This window comes from Triticum aestivum, chromosome 4A (assembly GCF_018294505.1).
Source record: "Triticum aestivum cultivar Chinese Spring chromosome 4A, IWGSC CS RefSeq v2.1, whole genome shotgun sequence".
Taxonomy (NCBI): Eukaryota; Viridiplantae; Streptophyta; class Magnoliopsida; order Poales; family Poaceae; genus Triticum; species Triticum aestivum.
The window spans coordinates 243,997,208-244,009,980 of record NC_057803.1 but is presented as its reverse complement, the minus strand read 5'-3'; positions in this window follow the sequence as shown (position 1 = coordinate 244,009,980).

The window sequence follows — 12,773 nt, the reverse complement described above, 5'->3', positions numbered from 1 at the left end:
AACCATTAGCGGCGTCATATCAGTACATGATGTGAAACCAATATACTAGTCTTGTGCGCCACCTTTTATATTGCACCCCTTAAAAGTAGGCGGCTTCAAAAGCGCAGCAAAAACACTCGGAGTAAATTGCCTATAATCAGATTTTTGGATTGGATTGTTGAATATATGAGAAATTTACTATGAGATTTAATATGAATCAACAGTAAATAGATCATGACAACAATTGCAAAGATCAAAGTAATGATGAGGACTAAACCAGGAGGACAGAATCACATACTGTATAGCGGGAGCAGAACTGTTGTGGTTGATATTGTCACTCATGTCATTGATGAAGAGGTTACCGAGGTTGGGGGAGAAGGCTATCGTTGATGAAGTCGTCGCTGGCAGCAGTCACAGGAGTGTGCCCCCCAAAAAAGTGATCGTCCCTCTCCCATACATGATCATGAAAGGCGGGGTTCAGAGGACTGTTGTCCCTTCTCGCGGTGCACGCTGGAAGGAGGGATGGAGAAGAATTGCATGGCGGTGCTAAGATCTGGAACGGTGCGAAACAATATGATACAACGGCGGCTAGGGTAGAGCCTGTCAGGTCGGCCGTGCAAGTAAGACCAAGTATAATAGTAGGCCTTTGGCCCAAACCCCACGACCAAGTCAATAATAGCCCCACTATCCAAAAGAATAAGAAATAGATCAGTAATTAAGGTGTCTGTTAATTATTAATTAATGACTTAATAAATTTTCCGACCAACAAAAATGTAGACCACATGGATAGATTTTGTCCTTGGACAGGCTCATTCCCGAAGAGTGTGCGTGTAGGTTTCCTATTATCATGCTCATGCAAATGCTAGAATAGATCACATTATAAAGTGGTGCAACTCACACTCACCTAGGAGTGTGGGACTAAACTTTAGTCCCACTAACAAAACACTTAGAGCATAGTTAATAGTATAGCCAACATCTGGCTATATGAAGTTGACTCATCATCTAGAACCAACCTAATAGCCTGCTAGTACAATAGTTAGTCCCTTTAGTATAATACTATATCATTAATAATGGCCCCACCTTTTGTCTCACAAAGTATGTTGGAGCTCCTGCTACAACTGGCTACAAGTTTACAACCCACTTCTCTTCTCTCTCCTCTTCTCTCTCCTCTTCTCTCTCCTCTTCTCTATCCTTGAACTAAGAACAAATACTATATTTAAATCCTTATGTCATCTAATTGTAGTACTTGATCTAAAGTTACTCTCCACTGTGTAGTCTGAAATGCCAGGCGTGCAGCAGGCGGTGCTCTCGGTCGGCGCGTCGCTTCAAGGCAGAAGCAGTGAGAGGTTGCATTGCCCTAACTTCCCATCAATGTGGAGCGGCGGGCTCAGCTGGCGCCGGGCAGGAAGCGCGCGCGGGAGGGGGGGGTTTGTTGGCCCAAGAAGGTGAGAAGCCACCTTGAGATTGGTCTGGACGGGGAAATATCATGTGCTCCCATACTCACTAGTACTTTCATGCAATGAGACTAGTCTATGTTACTACTCCCTCCTTTCCGGTTTATAGGGCTTATCTCAAAATCTTAGTTTTTCCACTTTATAAGGATCAATTTGGTTGTTCCCCATCACAAGTTTATATTTCAAGGTGCATTAAATAATTGCATGCAAGTATTAAGAGAAAATTGACCAATGCATGTACTTTATTCCTGCATGCATTACAATTAATACAATGGTAAACATAATTTTTTTGAGGAAAACAAGAGCATTAATTTGTTGCTTGTGCAAATACAAAAAGTATTCCACCACTCATCATCTACCTTGGTTGGTGAGATTTTTGAATTGAGCCCTATAAACTGGAAAGGAGGGAGTAGTACCGTAATGTTATGATGGCTTCATTTATTACCTTGTAGACTCATCTTGTCTTGGCAAACACTATGTTACAGTAACATATTATGTTACCACTTCCCATTAACTAGTTGCCACATAAGCAAAATTTTCTTGGAGTGCACTAAGTGACTCCCACTATAAATAGTTGTACAAAGTGTGGGCTATGTAGAGGGCGTAGTAAGCAAGCTTCTCATCATTCTGCGAGTTGACATGACACATCAATGTAGTAGTTTTTTTAAATTGTACATCAAAGTACCAGTGTAGTAGTCTCCAAAAAGGGTCGACCATTTGCATGGCTACCATCCCATCACATGCTCCGTCATTGAGTATGTGCACGATTCACGTGCCATTCAAGAAAAAAACTGCGCACGTTCCATTAAAGAAACAAATTAAAAACAAACACGCCATCGCGTTATGGTCGAACTTTGATTTGTCCATGCGTGGTTCCCAACCCTCCACTAAGTGAAGAACTACCAAACGCATCAAATTATCACGTGAGCTGCCTCTTCATCCAGAAATGAGCTCCACCGTGTACCCGCGCACATGTGTGTAACACCCCCGGATGTAATTTACCTTATATGTATCCCAACTCTTTCCGTTTCCGGCCTAAGTTATTTTATTTTCCTCGGGTTTGGATTTTTGTCTCTGTGTGTTGTTGCCTTTGTCATGCATCTCATATCATGTCATCATGTGCATTGCATTTGCATACGTGTTTGTCTCATGGATCCGAGCATTTTCCCCGTTGTCCGTTTTGCATTCTCGTGCTCCTATCTCCTCCGGTGCCCCTTTCTACCTCTTTTCGTGTGTGGGGGTTAAACATTTCCGGATTGGACCGAGACTTGTCAAGCGGCCTTGGTTTACTACCGGTAGACCGCCTGTCAGGTTTCGTGTCATTTGGACTTCGTTTGATACTCCAACGGTTAACCGAGGGACCGAGAATGCCTCGTTTGTGTTGCAGCCCAATACCCCTCAAATTTGGCCCAAACCCACCAAAAACCTTTCCATCATCTAGAGCGTTCGATCACGATCACGTGGCCGAAAACCGCACTCCATTTGGAGATTCCCAACATCTTCTACCCCTATATATAGTTCATCTCCCGAAATTCGCGGATCATCCTACCCTAACCCTAGTCCCGCTCCTCTCCGCGCGGCCGGACATGTCCGTCGCCGCCCGGACGCACCACCGCTGCCAATAGGAGCCCGCCACCCGTCCCTCCGCCACCGTCTCTCTCCTCCGGCCCGCCGGGCCCGAGGTCGGCCCTCCTCGCCGCACCACCGGGCCGCTCCCTCCCGCGCCCGACGCCGCTCCAGCCCCACCGCCGACTTCGCCGACCGGCCGCCGCCCCGCCACCGACATCCGCCGCCCCGATCGCCGGCACGCGCCGCCCCGGCCACCGACGCCTGCCACTCCGGCCGCCGCGTCCGCGGCCACCTCGCCGCCAACGTCCGCCGCCCTCCGCCGCCTTCCTCTCTGGCCGGCGAGCCGCCCCGGCGAGCTTCCTCAGCTCCGGCCGCCGCGCTGTTCGTCCACGCCGATGATCCTCATTTTCCGCGCCTGCTACAGTGTTGCTATAGTAGATCTCCAGATCTGGATCGGTTGACTTCTTCCACGAGAAACCCTAGCTAATTTGCATTATTCATCATGCTATAACTCCGCATCCATAGCTCCGATTTGTGCGTGTAGCATATCAAAATGTTCGTCCCAAAGAGTACATCATTTCATCTCATTTTATCATTTTCATTTAAGCTCATCTTGATGACCAAAATGCTGTTGGAAGAGGGCTATTTGATAAAATTCTCAGTTCTGTTTCATCAAATAGCTATTTGTCATTTTTGCCATGTTTAATGTGTGCATGATATGCTCCTGAGCTCTACATGAGTTTTGTTATATGTCATGCCATTTTTACAGAGGTGCTTACCATGTATTTTTTTGATATGTGTGGTGACTAGCACAAGCTTGAAAAGTAGTGCAATCGGTAATGCTGATTTCAGGGACATAGAATTTCACAAAGTCCTTGTCCTGATTTTGTCATTATGCCATATGTTCATGTTGTTTCCTAGTGATCCGTGCCTCTTTTGAGGATGATTAGTAAGGATGATTTGTTAACATTGTGGTGCTCTATCCATCCATTTCTTTGTTTGCATTTGTGGAGCATCCTAGCTTGATTCAATCGAGCTCTACATTTGCTATTTCGTGAATCCTGGCAGCTTGTTGACTTGTTAGCAATTTTGCCGAGGATGTTGCTATTGATCCGTGCGTGATATGTTGTTGTTATTGCCATGTCTAGCTTCTATGCCATGTATTATTGATGGGTGTATGCTTAGTTTGTCATGCCATGCTCTGTAGTGAGTGCATCGAGCTCGTAAACATGCCTACTCGCTAACTGATTTGCATGCTCCAGTTTTTCACAAAGTCTGAGATCTGATTATGTTTTTGCCATGTTCACATGCTTGCAATTGTATTTTCTGATCCCTTTTGGCTCAAGGTCACTAAGGGACTTTTGTTAAGTGCTTTGAGTAGCTTCATGCCATGCCTTGCTTTGCCATGTTAAGTTCCTATAGCATGTAGTTTTCATGCTCTAAAGTGTTCTACCTGATGTTAAAATTCCAGACTTGTGTTAATTTCACAAAGTCTGAAACTTGTTATCATTTGTGCTTGTTTGAACTTGTTAATGGATGAATTGACCGTAGCTCAGTGTTCATCTTTTGTCAAGCATCATGAGTGGATCCCTGCCATGTATTTTATTGTCATGTTTGAGTGTTGTAGCATAATTATCTTGATGCTTTTAGATGGCTACTTGCTGATTATCGCAGACCGGTGCCATATTTGTTTTGCTTGCCATTTCCAAACCGTGCATCCGATTCCGGTGATCTTTATATCGGTTTCAACCGAAATCACCTCACCTTTCCAGTGGCACTCTTGGATTTCCAAGTTGAGGCCAGGTTCGATCATTCCTTGTCAAATCTTGCATATGCATCACATATCGCATCCCGCATAGCATACCATGTTGGCATCATGTTGTTTGAGCACTGCACGTGGTTGATTGTGCTCCTTTTGCTTGTTTGTCTTGTTTGGGTAGAGCCGGGAGACGAGTTCGCTAACGAGGAGCCCGTTGAGTTTGCTTACGAGGATCAAGTCAACTCTGACAACTTTGCAGGCAAGATGATCATACCCTCGAAATCACTTCTATCTTTGCTTGCTAGATGCTCGCTCTTTTGCTATGCCTATGATTCGATGACTACCACTTGCTTATCATGCCTCCCAAATTGCCATGTCAAACCACTAACCCACCATGTCCTAGCAAACCGTTGATTGGCTATATTACCGTTTTGCTCAGCCCCTCTTATAGCGTTAATAGTTGCAGGTGAAGATTGGAGATTGTTCCTTGTTGGAACATTGTTTATTGTTGGGATATCACTATATTATCTTGTTATATTAATGCACCTATATACTTGGTAAAGGGTGGAAGGCTCGGCCCTATTCCTAGTGTTTTGTTCCACTCTTGCCGCCCTAGTTTCCATCATATCGGTGTTATGTTCCCGAAATTTGCGTTCCTTACGCGATTTGGTGATAATGGGAACCCCTTGACAGTTCGCCTTGAATAAAATTCCTCCAGCAATGCCCAACCTTGGTTTTACCATTTTCCACCTAGCCTCTTTTTCCCTTGGGTTTCCGGAGCCCAAGGGTCATCTTTATTTAAAGCCCCCCGGGCCAGTGCTCCTCCGAGTGTTGGTCCACCTCGTCAGCCGCCGGTGGCCACCAGGGGCAACTCTGGGCTGGCCTAACGAAAGTTTGGACAATCTGAGTGTGCCCTGAGAACGAGATATGTGCAGCTCCTATCGGGATTTGTCGGCACATTCGGGCGGTGTTGCTGGACTTGTTTTACCATTGTCGAGGATGTCTTGTAGAACCGGGATGCCGAGTCTGATCGGAATGTCTCGGGAGAAGGAATATCCTTCGTTGACCATGAGAGCTTGTGATGGGCTAAGTTGGGACTCCCTGCAGGGATTTGAACTTTCGTAAGCCGTGCTCGCGGTTATGGGCAGATGGGAATTTGTTAATGTCTAGTTGTAGATAACATGAAACTTAACTTAATTAAAATGAATCAACCGCGTGTGTAACCGTGATGGTCTCTTCTCGGGGGAGTCCGGGAAGTGAACACGGTGTTGGAGTAATGTTTGACGTAGGTTGTTCTAGGATCACTTCTTGATCATAGTTCTTCCTTCGTGCTTTGCCTTCTCTTCTCGCTCTCTTTTGCAAACAGGATAGCCACCATATATGTTAGTCGCTTGCTGCAGCTCCACATATTACCTTGCCTTACCTATAAGCTTAAATAGTCTTGATCGCAAGGGTGCGAGATTGCTGAGTCCCCGTGACTCACAGTTTACTTTGAAAACCAGATGCAGGGACTGATGATACCGTTCCAGATGATGCGCTTCAGCTCAAGTGGGAGTTCGATGAAGACTCTCGTCGTTACTATGTGTCTTTCCCAGATGATCAGTAGTGGTGCCCAGTTGGGGCGATCGAGGACCGTGTCGCATGTTGGGGTTGATCTTTTATTTTGGTACCGTAGTCGGACCATGAGTGTATTGGATGATTGTAATGTTATTCATGTATTTGTGTGACGTGGCGAGTGTAAGCCAACTATGTACCTTTACCCCTTTTATCTATTTACATGGGTTGTTGTGAAGATTACCTTACTTGTGACATTGCTTTCAATGCGGTTATGCCTCTAAGTCGTGCTTCGACACGTAGGAGATATAGCCGAATCGAGGGCGTTACAGTGTGTTAGGGAATGAGGCACAGAGTACGTGTGTCCGTGCCTGCAATTTTTCTCTTATTGCATGTACTCCTTTTTTGTGGGTGATTCGTGCAAGTACTCGGCCTACGTTGGTGACCATTGGTGAGTCTCACTTATCTGTACATCTCAACATGCACATCTACATCTGCATCTACGTCTACACTACATCTACATCTACATATACCTCTAGTATAGTGCAGCAAGTTTTAAACATGAGATCAGCCATTTTCTTGCATGACACGACCAACCTGTGTTGCTTCTTGCTCCTCATCTCTCTCAAAGTGCGTCTGGAAGGCGATTTTGCCGTCGATTGAGGTCCATTCGCTCACACTCGGTCCCACATGTTATAAATCTGAAAAGAATACTCTGACCAGCAAACCATTGAAAAAAGAATATTTTTCACCCTCAAATGTAAGTTGATGGACAAATAACCCCCCAAAGTCAATTTCGTTATGATTTTTACCATCAAATATCTAAAATTGGGCATATCACCCCCTTGAGCGGTGTCGGTGTCAAAACCGGCGGATCTCAGGTAGGGGGTCCCGAACTGTGCGTCTAGGCGGATGGTAACAGGAGACGGGGGACACGATGTTTTTACCCAGGTTCGGGACCTCCCGATGGAGGTAAAACCCTACTCCTGCTTGATTAATCTTGATGATATGAGTATTACAAGAGTTGATCTACCAGGAGATCGAAGAGGCTAAACCCTAGAAGCTAGCCTATGGTATGATTGTTGTTCTTGGTCCTACGGACTAAACCCTCCAGTTTATATAGACACTTGAGGGGGCTAGGGTTACACAGAGTCGGTTACAAGGAAGGAGATCTATATATCTGTATTGCCAAGCTTGCCTTCCACGCCAAGGAGAGTCCCATCCGGACACAGCCAAAGGATACACGAAGTCTTCAATCTTGTATCTTCATAGTCCAACAGTCCGGCCAAAGGATATAATCCGGCTCTCCGGATACCCCCTAATCTAGGACTCCCTCAGTAGCCCCTGAACCAGGCTTCAATGACGATGAGTCTGGCGGGCAGATTGTCTTTGGCATTGCAAGGTGGGTTCCTCCTCCGAATACTTCATAGAAGATTTTGAACACGAGGATTGTGTCCGACTCTACAAAACAAGTTCCACATACGACCGTAGAGAGAATAAAATTTTCACAAATCTAATCTGCCGACGCATTCCGTAGTGTGACATCACACCACAGCTAGGTCACCATTCGAATCGTTTTTCACAACCAACCTCAACATGTTTCGCGAGGCAGTTTCCTTGGCACGTCTTGTCGAAGCAGAGATCGTGTCCCCTTATTACGGGATTCCCATCAATACGGACGTGAGTAACCCAACCGCGCCATCAATTATGACGCTTGGGGGATAAGCGAGTTTTACCAGGCTGGTGGGGGCGCATAGTTTCGTCCGCCCTTATAAAGGGATAAGGGTTCACCTTTTGTTACCCACGCCTTCTTCCTCCTTGCTCATCCATTCTCGCGCACTCGAGCTCCAGCGCCCAAGTCCACATCCTTCTCCTCAACCCTTTCCAAACATGTCCGGAGCGGGAGGAAAGTGGATGGTCTCCTCCGTTATGGAGGGAGACATCAAAAAGCTGCACAGGGCCGGATACTTAGCCGTGGATATTGCGCACCGGCTGCCAGCCGCGGGGCAGATCGTCCCTACCCTGGAACCTTACGAAAGGGTGGTTTTCCTCACCCACTTCATCCACGGACTGGGGTTTCCCCTCCATCCATTCGTCCGCGGCCTTATGTTCTATTATGGGCTGGACTTCCATGATCTAGCTCCGAATTTCATCCTCAACATCTCGGCATTCATCGTCGTGTGCGAGGCTTTCCTTCGCGTCCGGCCCCACTTCGGCCTGTGGCTGAAGACCTTCAATGTCAAACCGAAGGTAGTAGGCAGCTAACAAGCGGAATGTGGCAGACCAATGGTGGGAAAAATGCCCAACGTTACATGGCTCGAGGGCTCCTACGTGGAGACCATAAAGGGGTGGCAATCGGGGTGGTTCTACATCACCGAGCCGCACAACACCAACTGGGTGGCGGCCTCCGAGTTTCGATTCGGAATCCCCACGCGGCTCACTTCCTGGAAGGAGAAGGGTCTGTCCTGGGGCTCATCGGTGGATCTGGACGGGCTCCAGAAGTGTATCCGGAACATGATAGGAAAGAAACTCAAGCTTGTCAACATAGTCCAGGTCATGCTCTTCCGTCGGATCCTCTCGTGTCCACAACGGGCTTTCTACTTATGGGAGTTTGACCCGGCCCAGCACCAGACTCTACGTGAGCTCTTCGACACGACGCATAAGGACGTCTGGAAGGTGATGTTCAAGGCCGATCGAGGTTCACCCTCCCCTTACCGAGGACCGCGGGCTAAGCGCGACGCGCCCTATGAATCTCGTAAGTTCTATACATCTCATAGGGTATTTATTTTCCATAGTTTAACCATGTGCGGGGTCTGAGCTCCCGTGCCTTTGACAGGACTGGGTGGAGACATCAGAGCAGATTGACTGTCCGGCCCCTCTGCCCGAAGACCCTGCAGGCGCTCTCCTAACGGAGATGCGGACTCCGGCTCCTTATGAGGTGCCGGAGAAGAAGATCAAGAAGAAGGCCACGGGAACCCGAAAGAATTCCCGGCGCCATGTGCTATCGGACTCATCGTCCGCTAACTCCGAGACGCACTCCTCCCGTGAAAACGAGGAGGAGGAAGATGACGGTTCTCCCCCTCCAGCCGGGGGAGACAAGAAAAGGAAGGCCGCCCCAACCGGGGAGGCCGGAGGGTCCAAGAAGGGAAGGACTCTCCTTCCGGACTGTTCCACCACCGCCGCTGACAGCGAAGACAAGTGGTTACTCAGGGCCAAGCCCCTGGCAAAGTCATAAGTATTCGGATACCAGAGTTACTCATAGCATACTTTTATTGCACTGCTTCTCCTAACGTCGAATATGATCATGCAGTCCGCCCCCGAGCCCGCATTGACTTATCCTCGTTGGACGGTTCCTTGGACTCGTCAGATATGAATAGCGAGTCACTTCCAACCGCCTCCTCTCCTTGCCCTACGGACAATGTCGAGGTATTGTCTCAAGGGGCACCGAACCGAGGGGAGGTAGTCCTGGAGGTGCCTCAAGGTGACCTTCCGGACTCCAGGCGCAAAGGGAGCAAGACTCCCAAGGGCTCCAAGTTCGGCCCTCAGCCGAACACCGCGCCAGAACCCCCAGTGGTTCCGGACTCCCGCAGGCGGCCCCCTACCAAGAGGGGGCAAGCCACCCATGCCGGTGACCTCTGTCTATCCAGAGGCACCGGACAACCTGCTGGGAGCGCTTCACGGCGCTTCCATCGATGAAGAGCACCGCACTATTATGAGTGCGGTGATCAAGTAGGTTCAGTCCGCCAAGAGCGGATTGACTGAAGCCTGTGTCAGCCTTCTAACAGGCTTTAAGATAAGTATTAAAATATAGGAAAATATTACCGCATAGACAGTAGCCCCTAATGCTCTGTTTGTTGTTCACAAAGATAAGCCAAATAGAGGATCAAATAATATCTACAGGAGTCTAATACAAGTATGTCTATATGCGTATGCAGGCTTCGCTGCTGACCTCTGCGCACTGACTGCAGAGGTTGCCGGACTGAAGCAGAACCTCGAGCGGTCCGAGAAAGAACTCGGCCTTGCCAAGAGGCAGCTCGACGATAACAAAGGTAAGTAATACCTTGTATATATATATAAAGATGTGGTTGCAAAATGATAGGATCATCATGGATGTGCCAGGGGCCACGACCGAAGTGGCGACCCTGAAGCGAGCGATGTCCGAGGCGGAAAACAAAGCGGCCGAGGAGTGCACCGAGCAGGAGAAACAAGAGGCACGGGTGGGCGAGGTGCAGCAAGAGCTCCAGGCTCTCGTGAAGAAGCACGAGACTTTGGAGCTTGACTCGAAGACGCGAGAGTCCGAGCTTGCCGTGGCCCTCGAGAGCACAAAGCATGCCAAGGCTGAAGCCCAAAAGGCCCTCCAGGAAATTGAGGCGATGAGGAAGATAGCGGTGGGTAAGGCATTCATTATGCAAAGAAAGCATGTGAAAGTAAATTACTTGTTACTTACCCGAGTCCGGAGCTCTCCAGGAGCATTCGCAGATTTGCCCCGCAGCGTGTCGGATGCCGCAAAGTACTACCAGGCCGAGGAGGGAAGCTTGACGGAGAAGTTGTTCTGGTATCAGTATACTAGGACCAAACACCCGATGCCTGTGAGCGACCAGCTGAAGCAACTGGTCGAGCAGCACAAGGCGGCGGAACAGGCCATGAGGGGCCTTATAGTCCGGATGTGGCCTGGCGACTCCCTTCCCAACAGCTACTTCGGACTGGTGAGTCGGCTTGTGGATGCCTGCCCACGGCTGGAAGTCATAAAGCGGTCCATCTGCATCGAAGGTGCACGCCGGGCTTTTGACCGTGCGAAGGTGCACTGGGCCAAGATGGACGCGCGAGAAACTGGTGAAGGAGGGGCCGCCGCAGGGCAAGGAGCATCGCCACACTGAAATGTATAATGAGGGTGTCCTGAAGGGTGCCCGTCTTGTGGCGGACGAGTGTGCGAAGGATGTAATTTTTGAATGAACTTGCTCGTGCGATCCTTTATTATGAAAACTTGTTCATGTGCGCTATGCAACGCTTGTTTGAATTTAAAATATTACCTTCTGTGCGGCTCTTTATCAAATCTGAGAGATGGCCAGTCGTCGGCTTCTGACCCCATGCCACGAGTGCTGGGGTGTTCGGGATAAATCTGAGAACACTTTTTCCCATTGTTGGGTCCTTCGAGGGAGGTGCTCAGCACAATGAACAAGGAAATCAGACTATAATGCTTTATCACTCTCACTTAGCCATACAAGTCTACAATTTTAAATTTTGGCGAAGCCCCCAGTATTCGGAAGGCCGAATTCGGGGCACTATACACGCCTAAGCCGGACAAAGCCGACTCCTCGCCCTAAGCGGCATAAGTCTTTAGGGACTCGAGACCTCTCGAACAGCGACCAGCTCTCGCCTTATCATGACAGTCAGTTTTAGCTTTCTCTGCTGAGGTACTTGCCCAGATGAACCGGGGCACAATCACAGTAGTTCTCCCTGTGCTACCTTAGCCGATATAGCGGAACGTAAGGAACCAAAACATGGGAGCCGGGCAAACCCAACTATTGACCCAAGGCATGATTCGGAGCTGATGCATGGGGTGCCGCACTGTCAAAAGTGTTCGGACTTCTCACGCCGTATTATGGGGTACACTTAAGCCCCTGGCGTATTGGCCGTACCAGACTGTACGGGTGCTGAATGTCATGAAGGAACATATATATATATAAAAGAAAAGGGAATGTAGTAATAGTCTAGTGCTATGCATTGTTCATTCAAAATGGTGCATCGAAGCAGAATGATACAAGTAGTGCGATAAGCAAAAAGTAGTACTATTTGACATGTCCCCTCCAAGGGCAAGCTGAGGAATGGTATTTAAAGCAGGTATTTCACTCATTATCAGAGACCACCTGGGAGTTCCATGGTGCGACGTAGCTTTCTGCCTCCTTGGTTGTTGTATCATGTGTCCGGCAATCGTACTGCTGGACGGGGTTTCCAGAGAGTAAATTCCTGAAAGAGAGAAGAAATAACAAATCGGGAAGCCCCTAGTGCGGTTGAGCCGCGTTTTGGGGCGTGTCGTAGTCGTGCCCCCCCACTTATGCCCATGGTATTTTCAATGCGTAATTATGTATGCATGGCACGGATTTCTCCATTTGGCTGGGACTGGGGTGGGGGCCGCATTGCTATGCGAGTTCGGAACGTGCCAGGCGGTCTTGTTGCAGATGACTGCGGGCGCGCTTCACGGTGTACCGGTGTTTAATCACCGAACTGGTGGATTGCGTGAAGAGGCTGCTTTGTGCTTCTTCTGCGAGGGCCGGAGTGTGCTCCTCCGTGCGGAGAGAGCGCTCTTTCTTTCCATTGAATGTGATGACCCCCCCGAGGTCTTGGCATCTTGAGCTTGAGGTATGCATAATGCGGTACCGCATTGAATCTTGCAAATGCGGTTCCCCTAAGCAGTGCATGATAGCCACTGCGGAATGGGACTAAATCGAAGATTAATT